Raw genomic sequence first — 10,502 nt, 5'->3', positions numbered from 1 at the left:
TTCAGTGCTGCTGGACTGGAGCTCTTGGTACCAGCAACTTTAATCTGGTGAATTCAAACTGAAAGCGGCAGCTTGGTGTCTGGTTTCTTGTCAGTACAAGAGTGTCTCAGCCAAGGGACAATTATTTGAATTCTGCTATGTCTGGGTATCGCAGAACTGCTTTCCCAAAATTTGTTCAGCTGTTCTGTAAACCTAGGTCAGATATTCAATTCCTCTCTAGATTATTTTTTTTTTTTAAGAAGTCTTATTTGGGCAAAATATGCTAAGCACCAGACTGTCAGTTTTGTTTTGTTTTTTTTTGTTTTTGTTTTTGTTTTGTTTTGTTTTCTTTTGGAATTAGGTATCTTTGTAAACAGAGGTATTAAAAAGGCTGTTGAGTTCAAGCTATTGCAGGACTAATGTGAATCCTGTGATCTGCAGTCATTTGCTGGGATGTGGTGTCTAGTGTGGTAAATTAATGTAAAATGTGATCTGAAGCTTGTTTGAAATAAGTGAAAACAGCTTAATTGACTGACTGGGCTTTCATCCAAGCCAGGTGGCTTCAGTGCTTACCATTAAACCCAAATGTTATCTCATGGGTGTGAAAAGTTCAGGACTTTAATAATTAGTGTGTATTGTTCTAAATGTTTTTATTAATGCATTTAAACTGTATAATGCTGCTGGCTCCAACTTGGAATTGCTCAAGTACTGTCTGCAAACATAACATGTCCTCATTTGTCAGTAAGGAGAAATATTCAAATAACTTTCTACCTAAAATGAAAAAAATAGATTGTTGGTAGAACGATTGTATTGGATTCCTAAGGCTCTGTCCTTGTGCAAACCGTAGCAATGCTTTACAGGCCATGTTCTAGGCAAGAAAATGGAATTTCCTGAATTTCCACCATTCTGGTGGGCAGTGAGGCTAGAAACAAAGAACTAGCTCTTGCAAAGTTATATCTCTTTTCTGTTCCTGAATACTTGTCCATTTTAAAAATTTAAGGATCTATAGATAAAATTCAAGAAACAGTGAAGACATACCAGTAAATGTGAAAGTGTACCAGTCAAAATTACCTGATAGTTCCAAAGCCCAGAACACAAAGCTTGCCAGTGTAGTGGGACAATATTTATTCAGAGTAAATTACCTTCCTTAGTACTTGCTTAAACAAATTCATATATTCTGATATATTGAATATTCTGGTTCTTGTAGTCTTGTCAAAGGTGAAGTATTCTGTTGAATAAGTCCTTTTCACTTGCTTTATGAATGCTTTTGATTTTAATTAAAATCAAAGCAAAAATTAAATCTAGAATGCCACATTTCAGTTGACCTATGTTAGATTCTCTCTGGTACTCTTCTTTACAATGCATCTTCCAGCTTAATTATCTCAGACATTTCTATTTAGCCAAACAGGGGAATGTAGAAGAAATTAGGATTTGTAGAAAACTAGTCAGTACTTAAGCAAGTTCCTTATTGTATAAAATCAGGCTCACTTTTGTCATTAGCAATCTGAGTTCAGTTTGGAGATACAGAACTGTTGCTCAGCTGGGAACCCAGACTGTTTTTACTAGGAATTTTTTCATTTACTAGGAAGTACACTCAGTGCAACAGATTCCTCAGCTGCAGCCTCAAGTGCTGGTCTCCTGAGGGAGTCTATCCAGAATGAAATGCTGCAATCTTTATTTTGCTGTCAGTGTGAAAGCTTGGTAAAAAGAGTAATGAACACAGAAATGCTGTGTACTACTTCACTATGAGGGGTTAGTGATCAAAGGGGCCGAATCCAAAGCATGGGAATATCCTTCTTTTGGGGTGGTAAGGGATATAGGGATGAGGAACCTTCTTAAAACAAGTTATCTCTACCTTGTTAGTGGGGGAAGAGAAGAACAGGTGGATTTTACAACAGTAAACAAGCTTATTTAGTCTAAATTTAATATTTTACTTCATTACGAAGTAATTGAATTTGGCACAGAGAAAGGGGAGTAGCTGTCTTGCTAGCTGATTTATGAAGAAAAGCTCTTAGGAGGTTCAGGTTTTTCATTGACTCATGTTAATCATCGGTAAGGGCATGCCCTTCTGTTGTTGCCCATCTCCCTTGGATAAGATAGAGCTTGTCTTGACAGTTAAGACTTCCAGGACTTGTTGCTGGTTTTACTCTTTTACCTTTGGATGACTAATCCCCACTATTCCTTGTAAGAAAACTGCAAGATGTTTCTCATTTTACTTCGAGGAATAAACTTGCAGAAGTTAAAGGGAGTGACCTTTGCAAATGTATCAACCTGCCTTTTGCTTGAATATACATATGTGTATTTTTGCATACACACATATTGATATGGATATATCAATAGATATAGTGTGTATATGTTTTGTGTATTTATACCTGTGTATATGCATGTGTGTATGTTTCTTAACCTTGGAATCACTGATAGATGCTAATTATCACTCAGTAAAAATAAATCTCTGATTTTTGCAGCCTGAGAAGAGAAATAAAGTCCTGGTGCTCAGGACTTCAAAGTTGCTTCAGAGTTGCTCTTCTGCCTGTTGCAGAGCTGGAGGACAGAACGTGTGCCTGTATTCTAGCCTCTTTGGTTTCAGTTGCAGCCTTGTGTGATTGCCTTCCTGGGTGCTGAAGGTGGGCTGGTAATACATTAAACTGTGAAAATGAGCATCTGCAGCACCAGGACATGTCCAGTTTTGCTCTTCTTGCAGGGGTGATGATAACTTTGGACAAGAGGAGGATAGCAAACTTCTGCTTGTGACAAAGCCTTAAACAGTCATAGTTTCTGGCTCTCTGAATGTCCCATTTCGTGGGACTGCTCTGCTGCAAACTCTGCCAGCAGGGTTACCCTCAGAGCTTTTGTTTGTAGGCAGAGCTCCGAAACCATGAATTTGTACTCCACATTAAATACAGGTCAAGGCATGTGATTGTGTATGTTTCCTTCACACATGCTCATAAGTTTTTTTTCCTGTTGGCTTTTTACGCTTTTACAAAATGACAGAATTTTGTTAACCTGCATGTGCTAGGAGATATGGCCCATTGTGATCCTTTTCACAATCTGCTATGTCGCATGGGTCCTCTGAGTTCACTGGATAGCTCACAGCTCAATCAAGAGAACGTGACTCAGAAAAAAAATTTAATGATGGAAATTCCATCACAACTTTCACAATTTTTGGTTATTTCCTGATATTTTCATGTGCTGCAGAAGATGGTATTGGGTATTATCTGTGCTATTAAAGCTTTTATGAGTGATTATTTGGAACAACTTAATAGTAGCAATGCAAATCAATTAAAGACTGGTTTTAATCATGGAATTGGGGGCTGTGTTTTTCAGAGAAAGGCAAGGGAATTTTTGCATGTCTTCATTTGAAAGAAGGCTTCCTTTGATCTGATGAACAACCAAGCATCAGCAACTAAAACCTGTCATTATGTTGCTGCAGGGTTAGTGAAATTATCATTCTTGTCTAATCTAAAGAAACGCAATTCATGCATGCATTAAACCTTTGATCTGGATCTGCATCTCCTCAGGTGAAACAACCTTCCTGAATCATCTCTAATTGAGCAATGTGGTATGTTTATATAGAACCAGAGACCAGAGTGGCATTTGAAAGATTTCGATAGTGTCACATTCTTCAGTAGGAACCTGCTAGGAAGCTAAAATCAGTTAGAAAGGAGATACAAAACTAGTCTTTGATCAGAGAAGACTGCTGCCATGAAGGCCCTGATGTGCAAGCAGTCCCTTCCTTCTCAGTGAGACTGGCTTGCCGGCAGCAAGGTCTGTTTTCCAGTAAAGGTTTCCAGCATCAGGCCCCAGGGGAGTCAGAAAATCTGTGGGTATTCAGCGGTAGTTGTGGCTATGTGGAGGTGACTCCTGTTGACCTTACAGGACATGTTTGCAGTTTACGGGATCATTATCAGATGGCTGCTGTGTCTGGGGATGCAGCTCGTCATTAAGAAATGAGGCTGCAGCAGGATAAAAACCAGGTAATTTGCACACACAGAGCTGCAAGAACACACAAGTTACATGGATATAGTGGGGTGTGTTGAAAGAGAAGAAAAGCAGACTTTTGTTAATAACGTTAGAAGCCTCATTCTGCTCTCAGTTGAGTCAAAGGTAATTCTGTTATTGATCGGAATAATAGCAGTGGCAGTCAGCCCTAGTTTAGAGAATTTTATCAACAAAATCCATCATCCTAGCCTTACGAAAACATACTGAGAGAACTGTGCAGTAATACAGTCCAATTTTATCTGACATTTGTCTAGAACTGCAAATGCATTTTTCTGTTGCTATTTCATATATGGCTGGGAAAACCTGTAAATATCCATAGAAACTAAGCAGAACAAATTCTGAATGACTAGCTCTGCTGTTACTGCTGGTTTTAAAGTCCCTTATCAGGGTGTGTACATCTGTAGTTGGCAGAACGACACATCTGTGCTGTGTGGATAGTAGCTGTCAGAAAATAGTGAAAGTATTGACAGCTTTATTTCACAAACTTGGTTTTCAGATTCTTTGGAGTGTTTTGGAATCGTAATGTCTCTGATCCTTCAGGATGAGAAAACAAATAAATGCAAACATAGTCCTTCTTAGGGAAAGGCTAGATTTTTTTTTCCAAGTGTCCAGGGGGTCTTATCCTCCTCCATGAATCTGAGAGAATTAGTAGCTCTGTGGGAGAAATATGGATGTGACCTTGTGCTTCTGTGGGAACAGGGTTCTCCTTGAAACCCTGTATGCCAGTGCTGGGCTAGGCAGTATCATAGTCTTGGAGGTTGCCTTCATGTCTCTTTGAAAGTCTACAGAACTGTTGGGAGATGGCTGCATGTGGCATCTTATGGCTCCACATTCTTCATCAGCTAGCTCTTGCTTCAGAAATAGCTGGAGCTGCAGTTGGGTGTAACTGGGTGTTGGGCTGTGGGTCCTGGCTGACAAAATATGGAGGGTGCAGCCTCACGTGTAAGGTAGGAACCGGCCAGTGGGACTCGCATCTTGGGCTAACAGAACTGCAACCCCACCCAGATGAAACAAGGCTAATTACTTATTGCGCCTCATGAGCTGCTAGGTGTTTTTATCCATTCTAATAGATAAATATTCCCATGTCACTGGGTTTTGGTGCTTAAAGCTAATGAGGAGGAAACATGACCTATTTTTTTTAGTGCTGAGAAATTTGCTTTTATATCTCATTTGCAGTAAGTACAGAAGATCCAGCTGGGAATGCTTTATTCATTGTTACAAAACAATGTGGCTGATAAATACCTAGAACTAGTCCACAACGTTTTCAGTGCTCTGCTGACTCACCGTGTCACAAAAAAAAGACAATTGTGTGCTTTCATCTTAAAAGTCTAGGTGATAAACATGTTACATAATGGAAGCTTGTGTGAATTTCTTGTTAGAGGAATTTTTTGGTTTTAAATTTTAATTTTTCTTTGCAGAATTTAGAATAGAATAGTTCAGTTGGAAGAGACCTACAATGACCATCTAGTCCAACTGCCTGACCACTGCAGGGCTGACTGAAGGTAAAGCACATTATTAAGGGCGTTGTCCAAATGCCTCTTAAATACTGACAGGCTTGGGGCATGGACTGCCTCTCTCAGAAGCCTGTTCTAGTGTTTGAACACCCGCTTGGTAAAGAAATACTTCCTCATGTCCAGTCTAAACCACCCCTGAGGCAGCTTTGAACCATTCCCATGTGTTCTACCACAGGATACCAGGGAGATGAGCATCTCCCCCTCTACTTCCCCTCCTCAGGAAGCTGTAGAGTGCAACAAGGTCACCCCTCAGCCTCCTTCTCTCCAAACGAAACAAGTCCGAAGCCCTTAGCAACCCCTCACAGGACGTGCCGTCCACCCCTTTCACCAGCTTTGTTGCTGCCTTCTTGACACATTCAGGGACCTTCACATCCTTCTTAAATGGTGTGGCCCCAGAACTGCACACAGGACTGGAGGTGAGGCTGCACCAACGCTGAATACAGCGGGATAATCACCTCTTTTGGCAGGCTGGTTGTGCTGTGTTTGATGCACCCCAGGATGCGGTTTGCCCACTCAACTGCCAGGGCACACTGCTGGCTCATATTAGTATTATGCTATTTCAGTGAACTTTAAACAATTACCAAATATTTAACACATTTTAAGAAAATAATGAAACAAAATATAGTTATTGCGGTTTTCCTTCCCTCCACAAAATCATAATTCTACCAAGTAACCTTGATTCACATAAGCAAAGTCATATCTCTTAAATCTTTGCAAATTTCCAGCTATAGCAGTGTTGGACATCAATGTGCAAGACACCAAACTATTCCTCGGTCTCCCAACTCTGCAGGAAGAACTGTGAGATTGAAAGGTCAATTATCTGATCATCACTGCAGGACTAAGGATTGAGTTTCCAATATTTCAGAACTTTGCGGTTCTCGACTACTTTGCTGAACTGGGACTTTACTAGGAAGCAAAGGATATTCTTCAGAATCAAATAAATTACAGAAATAAAAAGAAAGAAACATATGAATAAACGTAATATAGCATGGAGAGCGGAGAACAACTTGCATTTAATTAGCAGGTACTAAAGAGTACCTGAATTAATAAGGGTTGAAGTTATCATACTTGTATTTATGTTTACTATACATTTTGAAAAAGAAAATAGATAGTGCTTGTTGAAAGGGTTTCTTTCATGATGCAAAGTGCTTGCTATAAATATTCCACTTGGACAAAAGAGAACAGTACAAGGAGAAGTTTAGAATGCTAAACAGGAGATATAAATTATTCTCTGGCAACTTTGAGACATCTCTGGAAAAATGCACAAAAATAGCACTTTCCCTTTAACCACTCTCTTGAATTACTGAAATATATGGTCAATTACAAACAAAAACATCTGTCTGTTGCAAAAAGCTAACTGCCAGATAGGGTTTGAATTATTAGTCTTTTGAAATAAATTAATTCTGGTCCTGCAGAATGGTTCCATCAGAAGTTGTTTTTGATAGCTGAGAAGTACACTTTATGAATCCCTGAAATCTTCCAGGCTACTCAAAGTTTCTCTTCTCTTTTGTGCTAGCCACTAGGATCCCCAACGTTGTTTAAAAAAAAAAAAAAGTCCTACCTAGCATATAATTCTAATAATTTTGAAACTTCTTGGATTGCTGTTGGCCGAGACATTTTTAAAAACAGACCAAATTACCAGCATGCTCTGGGAATCTGCCCTGGTTTAGCTAGACACCCAGCTGAAGAAGAACCAGTATGCCTTCCCAGTGCCCTCACAAGAAAATATAACTAGGAAAGATCCTGTATCTATAGTACAAATCTAATTTCAAGCATGCATTTTGTCAAATACAAATGACAGAAGTTTTCAGGATAAACCTCTTGCTGTAGGTTACAATCCAAACTGGCAGTAGGTTTTGCAAGCTTTCCTACTAGAACAACCACCCGTGCATCCTGACCTTCCATCTGGCAGTCACCTGCTGCTTGCCAGGCTAGGCTGGGAATCCTCTCACTACATTTCTCAGTCTGCATGGAGTTCTCTGGCTGCCCATCTGTCAAGGTCGCTCTGATTTGGTGCTGCCTGCTTGTACACTCAGTGGGACTTTCAAGTTCAGGTTCAGCTCCTGTTGCAAAATCTTCAAGTTTCACCTTGGTTTAGCCATTTTTTATTTCCACAAGCAATGCTGGTATTTTGGTTTCACATTGAAGCAACAGAATACAAATTCACATCATTCATTGCCAGATAGAGCCCTCTTCTTTTGATGGGAAGTGATGAGCCAGGATTGGGGTCTCATAGCGTCTGGTTTCTTACAGTCCATCAGAGACTCACGTGTAAGTGGATTTTCAACCACTGCAGGAACACATTGTTCCTACTGCAAGAAGAAAATGATGATAGAATCACATGTTCCATTTGTGTACATCATTGGCAAGTCTTGTTTCCTGAAATACAGATGCAATAAGAAGAAGTAGACTTGGGAGTGAATTTAGAGGCTTTCTCAGCTGCACACAGCTCAAAGGCACTCGGCATGGCACTGCCTGTAGCTGATATTTCTGTAGAACCTTCTTTTTTTCCTTTTTTGGTCTTTCGCCTTTTTCTGTTTTTTTTCTGTATCTGTCTCGCCTTTTTCCTTTATGCTTCCTGAAATAATAGCAAGTAAACCCTTGAGCAAATTCTCATAATCTCTTTGTTTTTTGCAGTGATAGATACAGTTGTACTTGCTAAAGACTCCTTCATGTTTCTGAGTGTTACTTACACAGAGAACAACAGTGTCTTACAAACTATCTTAAGGAAGAACTTTTCCCCTCAGCTTGCAATAGATATACGTACCCAGAAATTGGTTTAAATGCATTTTATCATAGTGCAACATCTGACAAGGAAAATAAGAGGTTGGCATTGGGCATGGAGTCTTCTGTAGCTGTTCAGAAAAAGAAAATCATGTTTTCCCTTGCTGACTCTTTGTGATTAGGAGTCTTCTAAAGAACAAACCTGGCTCATGTTTTAATTGCATTTCTTAAATACTGGAGTCTTTCAAATATGCCATACGTGTACTGCACAGAGGTAAAGGTGTGCAGATTGCTTGGCTGAGCAGTGTCTCAGCAGCTCCCAGGGACCTGCAGACTTAGTTTGCAGAACGCTGAACAGATTGCCCTCCCAGTTCCACTGAGTATTTCACATGGCGTGTCCTTAATTATGTCTCTGTATGCAAGCGGAAGAGTGCTGCTAGCAGGAGACCAGGGCAGTGCAGGCTGCATGTGGCCGCTGTTCAGGGACTGTTCTGTATCTTTTCAGATTAAACAGTTCTGTGGTCAATTTTTAGGTAATTGAAACATTTTCTTGAGAATGAAGCGTTTAAGGTGTTTTCAGCTGTTTGGAGGTCTGTTCTGAGGAGACTGTGTTTTCCTTCTGTCACATGTAATGCAATATTTGCTACAGCAGGTAGCCACTTGGTTTGCTTTTGGGAATAGTTAAGCAATGTTGATTTTTTTTTTCATTTTTATTTTTTAAATTTCTTCCTTATTACCCTACACCTCACCATAGCTTCTCACCTCCTTTTTTCCCTATGTACACAGGACGGGTTGTATTTTCCTGTGCCAAGAACAGTGAATTAATCATACAAACCTTTGTGAAGGCCTGTTACAGCACTGCCATCTCTCTGCAATAAAAACTGCTAGGGTCTCCTAAGCCAGGCAAAGAAAAAAATTTGCCAGAAAGTCTCTGTTGCTACAAGTTGCAAATGTGACCAGACCATGAGGATTTGCACGTCAGCCTTGTGAATATGTGAGATATTGTTTTTCATTCCTTCTTTATGAAAGCAGAAACACAGTGGAAACAGAAGAATGCAGATGCTGCTCAGTGTGTTTGGAAGGGGCATCGCCTCCTCCTTGCTTTTCTAAGGTTGGTATGTGTAGGTTTGCAGTTAATGCTGTTGGGAGTTCTATTCATTTGATGTGCTTAGGGCTTGCACAGGATCTCCTTATTGTCTGGGGGTATGTGTTAAGACTCATCTGTATGACCAGTGCAGATTAGTAATCCTCTGCAGTAACTACATTACATCTGCATTTTACGCTGCAGCAGTCCCTTTGGTTATGTTTGCATGACTTGTAAAGGCAGAGGCTCCTGTTTGGTATTTTCATCTGTGGGAGTGAGCTGGAGCTTGTGTTTGTGTAACACAAATACTGTTTATGCAGTTCATATTTCAAATACCTGTAGCTGGTCATTCTTCAGCTTCTGCTGAGCCATTTTATTCAGGTGTGGTTTTGATACTGATATAAACCGATGAGATTGTGGTGCTGACATTATTGATGCTCCTTCCTGTGTTCCCCTGGTTCCTGCATTATGCTTGTGCAAGAAAAGCTACGGGAGCTGCTTGGCAGGAGGGTGGAACATTGCGTCGTCTCAGTGACAGCCAGCATTGAGATCTGCTTAGCTGTATCCTGAAGGTGCCCCTGCCAAATGCGATACGTTCAATTTTCAGCTGAGTCAGTGAATGGATAACGTGGCTGCTGCAGTTCTGGAGTAAGGGTTTTTAAGAGTAACCAGATTGAAAGAGAAGGAAGGGAACCAGCAGGACCATCTCCATCTGTAGAGGTACAGGTCTGGATAGACATATGCCAGTCTGTGAAACAAGTGTTTGAGGTAGACTTAGACATACATTATTTAGTTTTTTTTTAATGTCAGACTTCTAAAATGTGTTTATGGTCTGGCAAGCCAGCTTAGAAGATATTAATCATGAGGCCTTGTTCTTTTCTCAGCATGTGTGGTCTGAATATTTTTTGGGGTGGGATTTTGTGTTAGAAAGCAGCTGTCAGTAGGCAAGCCTTTCTAGTACAGAATTTATTCTGAAAACAGGTTCAGGAAGCACAGAGAGGGAAAAAGAAGGAAATTGTGACCTCTTGGAAGTGATGAGAAGCTCCGAGGGAATTTTGGATAGAGGATAATATCTGATAACACTACAGGCTCAGGGGAGAGTGGCTGGAAAGCTGCCCAGCAGAGAGGGACCTGGGGGTGCTGGTCGACAGCCGGCTGAACATGAGCCAGCAGTGTGCCCAGGTGGCCAAGAAGGCCAACGG

Source organism: Pterocles gutturalis, unplaced genomic scaffold, assembly GCF_000699245.1.
Source record: "Pterocles gutturalis isolate BGI_N339 unplaced genomic scaffold, ASM69924v1 scaffold1988, whole genome shotgun sequence".
In the NCBI taxonomy this organism is placed as follows: Eukaryota; Metazoa; Chordata; class Aves; order Pterocliformes; family Pteroclidae; genus Pterocles; species Pterocles gutturalis.
This window is presented reverse-complemented; position numbering follows the sequence as displayed.